At 43.0% G+C, this 5,000-nt stretch overlaps 1 protein-coding gene across 1 annotated transcript in view; it reads right to left on the bottom strand.

Moving 5' to 3' along the window:
* Window positions 1–5,000, bottom strand: part of LOC123510519 (myosin heavy chain, non-muscle-like) — a 52,832-nt gene that overhangs the window by 31,618 nt on the left and 16,214 nt on the right.

The following is a 5,000-nucleotide window of genomic DNA, read 5'->3' on the forward strand; positions in this document are numbered from 1 at the left end:
GTGCAGAGTGTGGCCATTAATCTTCACAGACCGTTCCTAATGTCAATAAAATGGTCTAATCACACCAAGACTTCATGATAACAATGCGTCCCAGTACTGAAGGGGTTAATGGAGCTTGACATCTCTTTCATCACCATTTTGACATTTCCACTCCTCTGTTTAAAACCTTCACTCGTCTCTGTCCAGGTAATTAGCGGTTCCTGAACAGCCTTGCAAGGACGAAAGGGTCAGTTTGGTTTACCTGTGTAATTTTTTGTAATCTGTATCAGCTGCGTGAATTCCATGTTATCCCAGCAAGTTATCTTATTCTTTTACAGTTATCTCTCTCCTCACTCACTCTCCCTCCTACTTCTTCTCACTCCCCTGTTACTCATTCCCTCTCACCCCCTGAGTCTCACTGCTCTCTTTTGCCAGACTTTTGTTTCCACTCAGTCAGTCTAAAAAGTCTCGTATTTATTTCAACATATCTGGATCTTATTTAGTTTCCTTTTGTTTTCTGTATTCTAATCTCCTTCAGTACTAGAACGTATTTTTAGCATGAATTGTTGGTGTGGTTAGACGATCTTCTTGACATCAGGAAGGGTCTATAGGGACTAAAATCTCACTAAACATCCACTACTGAGAAAGATGATGTCGTTTAGACCACTTCAATACTGGGACACATTTTTTACCTCGAGATTTGTGTACAATAAGACCATTTTATTAAGATTAGGAAGGGTCTATGGAGGTCAGAAGATTAATGGCCAGTCTTCACTATTTTAATCCCCACATAAGTCTTTGAAGCTGTATAAAACCACCAAATAGTCACCAGAATAAGAGAAAGTGTCACAGTACTGACGGGGTTAAAGCTTCCGAATCGTGATGCGTTGAAAAAAGGAAAAGGAAGAGAAGAAAAACCACAACTGAAACATAACAAACCTTTATTAAATTAACATCAGCAGCAGCAGCAGCAACCTTGGCCACATGAGACAACCCATCAATGTAGGGAAGGATTTACTGATTTTTATTATGTAGGGAAGGCCAAGGGTAAAAATAAAAGATAAAAAAAAATAAAAGAAAATTAATGTAAGAACGAGCGAACAAATCAATGATGTGCATAAAAAGTGAAGCCAAGCAAAAGTGGTGGAGGTAAATCAGTGTTTGCATAATACTGACTGCTCTCTGTAATCAAGAACAGGATACACGGTGAGTTTTTTGCGGCTCGGTGTACTTGTGTTTGTTTCTGTGTCTCCATCTCTGTTTACTTTCTCTCTCTCTCTCTCTCTCTCTCTCTCTCTCTCTCTCTCTCTCTCTCTCTCTCTCTCTCTCTCTCTCTCTCTCTCTCTCTCTCTCGGTGTGTGTGTGTGTGTTTTTTTGTGGGGTTGTATTTGTTTCTGTGTTTGAATGTCTATTTACACACACACACACACACACACACACACACACACACACACACACACTCTCTCTTTCTCTCTCTCTCTGGCAGGTACACACAACAAGCCGCTAATTAAGGCAACATCAAGCAACAACACAAAACACCTTCACTTCAAGAGGATAGGGTTAAGCTAAGTTAGGTTAGGTTAGGTTAGGTTAAGCGAGAGCGAGAGAGAGAAAGAGAGACTAATTAAGGTAACATCAAGCAACAACACAACACACACACAACATCCCCACACTTGGAGAGGATAACCTTACACCTGTGGAACAAAGAAACACAACCCTGCCACTTGTGTTATGGTTGGAGGCGAAACTCCCTCCACTTCACCCCCTTCTCTCCCCCTCTTCCCTCCCTCCCTCCTCTTGCAAGACTAGTTCATTTCCTCACGTCATCTCCCTCCCATCCCCTCACCCACCCCCACTCATACCTCCCCCTTCTTCCACGACCCCCTGGTGAGTCTATCCTGTTGTCATGTTGAAATAGAAGAGGAATGGTGAAGTCCAGGAAGAGAGAGAGAGAGAGAGAGAGAGAGAGAGAGAGAGAGAGAGAGAGAGAGAGAGAGAGAGAGAGAGAGAGAGAGAGAGAGAGAGAGAGAGAGAATTAAAGCTGGAATGGACGAGGTGGAACATTGGGCATAAGGAAAGGTGTGGCAAGTGGTGGTCGGGGAGAGGGGGGGGGTTACAATGTCCTTTGGGGGAATGGGGTGAAGGGAAGTGCTTTTTTTGGGAGGGGTGACAGGAAGAGGCAGGATTTGGGGTGAGGGAGGAGTGAGGGAGGAGATCACAGGTCCTATGGGGAGGGGGAGGGTGTCTGAGAGGCGAGGCAGGTAAGAGGAAGATTTCAAGACATTTTTGACTCTTTGACCCAAGCTTTGTAATCCTTCATGGAGATAGCAATTCTAGTGGGCCTTTTTTTTTCTCCAATAGTTCTCTCTCTTACATAAAAAAAAGGTATAGTTTAGGGATTAGCATCAATAGTGGTTAGGTGGGGTGACTGGGGTGAAAAGCAGGTGTGAGGGAGGAAATCAAAGACCATATGGGAGTTAAAATGTCCTTTGTGAGGGTGAGAGCGTGGTTTTGTTAGGTTAGGTTAGGTTAGGTTAGGTAAGGCAAGGTGAGGTGAGGTGAGGTGAGGTAAGGCAAGATAAGGCAAGGCAAGGCAAAGGTAGGTTAGATGACAGTGCTTTGTGGGTGAGGGTAGTAAAGGGGAGATGTAAAGAAGGAAATGACAGGCCATAAAAATTAAAAGAAATAGGAATTGTTCATTTTCTTTACCAGTAGTTGAAAAGAATGTAGTGTAAAAAGTGGTTTAAAATACAGCACGGTATGGAAGACTTAAAGTTACGTTAATGACTTCCTGGTTTTAATGAAGCTGGAACGTGTTATGCTCAGCTTTTAATCCCTTCAGTACCATGACGCGTTTTCATATACATTCTGATCAGTATTTAGCGATTTTATACAGCTTCAGAAATTTATGTGAGAATTAAAATAGTGAAGACTGTGGCCATTAATCTTCTGACCTCCATAGACCGTTTTCATATACATTCTTATTACTATTTAGCAATTTTATACAGCTTCAGAAACTTATGTGAGAATTAAAATAGTGAAGACTGTGGCCATTAATCCTCTGACCTCCATAGACCCTTCCTAATGTCAATAAAATGGTCTAATCGTACACAAAACTCACGGTAAAGATGCGTCTCAGTACTGAAGGAGTTAATCATTGCATTGGAACCCTCTTAAGTATATAATTTCTATAACTAAACAAAAATATAAGCTTTTCTCGTCACTATATCTTTTGGCTTAGTTATTTTGACCTACTATTCACTATAATACCAATTCACTATTCACTATTCACTCACTATGACCACTGGTATATATGGCTCAGTTATTCACTACTTCACTACCATCACCACAACTTCACCCTTCCCTATCTCATTCAATTATCCACTTCAGTCACCATCACACCATCCACTTCTACATCACCTAACCCCCTCACCACACCACCATCACCACCATCATCATCTCAGCTTTATCATCCTCGCAATTCTCCCTCACCATACCACCATCACCATCATCATCATCTCATTCACCATCTCAGCTTCATCATCCCCGCAGTCATCCACCACCACTATCATTACCACCACACCCTGCACCACCAGCGGCTCTCTATCACCATTACGAGGACTACTGTCTCTTCTTCACGCTCCACAGCCCCACCAGTCTGACCGCAGCACGTTTTCCCTCCATCTATATTCCTCTGTGTCTCCCTTCAATAGGACTTGCCCTTCAACTTAATTCTTAACTCCAGTCAGGTTGTTTCGTGTTCTCCTGATTGGGTGTGACCGTAAATACCTCGTTTTTCAATGGGGTGTTCCTAAGATGCTTCCTAAATTTTTAATACTCCTAAGAGAATTATTATAAGGTATTTGTCTGTATTCATATCCTGCTCTGCTTGTTTCGTGTTCTCCTGATAGGCTGTGAACGCAACTACCTCGTTTTAACCTCTTCAGTACTAAGACGTGTTTCCATATTCATTCTGCTTGCTATTTGGTGGTTTTATACAGCTTCAGAAACTCATGTGTGGGATTAAAATAGTGAAAACTATGGTTATTAATCTTCTGACCTCCAAAGACTCTTCCTAATGTCAATAAAATGGTCTAATCGTACACAAACCTCAAAGTAGAAATATGTCCCTGTACTGAAGGAGTTAATGGGGTGTTCTAAAGATGCCTACAAAATTTTTAAGACACCTAAGAAAACAATACTAAAAAGCTATTTGCTTGCATTCATATCTGGTTCACTTGGTTACGTATACATTAAAATATCACCGTAATTGATATGTAAAGGTGATTATAAGGAAAAGATAAGACAGATTACCTTCCAGTGTTTACATTTCGTTCACCAGTTAACGAACACCGCCATAAAAAGCAAGAGCAACACGACCCCAGCACACTACATCCAAGACAGCTCACGTGACCTTGAACAAAGACAAGCCGGTCACTTACCTCCATCAAAAACACCATCACACCAATCCACCAACGGTCCGCTCCCCTTACGCGGCTCAGACACAACACTACCCACACCCGCTCCTCTCCACACCACTAATAACACCCAATAAACGAGGGATGGGGGCGGGAAGGGAGTATTATTTGAAGTGTACGGTTCGCCAAGTACTATCAACAGCCGCCAGTGGTCGCGCGGGACGTGTAGTAGTAGGAGACACACAGGATGGAGGGCAGAAAACGGGCGTGCAAGCGGCGCTGTCAGCTGGCCGAGCGAGCACGTGGTGGCCCGGGGGTGGGGATGTCACGGGCGGGGTACATATGTCACGCCTGTAAACATGGACTCTGCCTGGTTCGCTGGTCTGTGAAGTTTCATGTTTGAGTGGAAATACTCCATTCCAACTCTGCTCCAAAACGTTCCGTGAATCTGGACGTGTAAATTAATGATAACACTGCTAAACAACACCCTTAAAACACGTCCCAGCGGCGAAAACAGCGTAGGAAAAGAAGAAATAAGAAACACCCTGACCAAACCAAGACGTCAGCCTCGTGTGCACTTCCCACTCACAGCACATAGAGCCA

This window comes from Portunus trituberculatus, chromosome 29 (assembly GCF_017591435.1).
Source record: "Portunus trituberculatus isolate SZX2019 chromosome 29, ASM1759143v1, whole genome shotgun sequence".
In the NCBI taxonomy this organism is placed as follows: Eukaryota; Metazoa; Arthropoda; class Malacostraca; order Decapoda; family Portunidae; genus Portunus; species Portunus trituberculatus.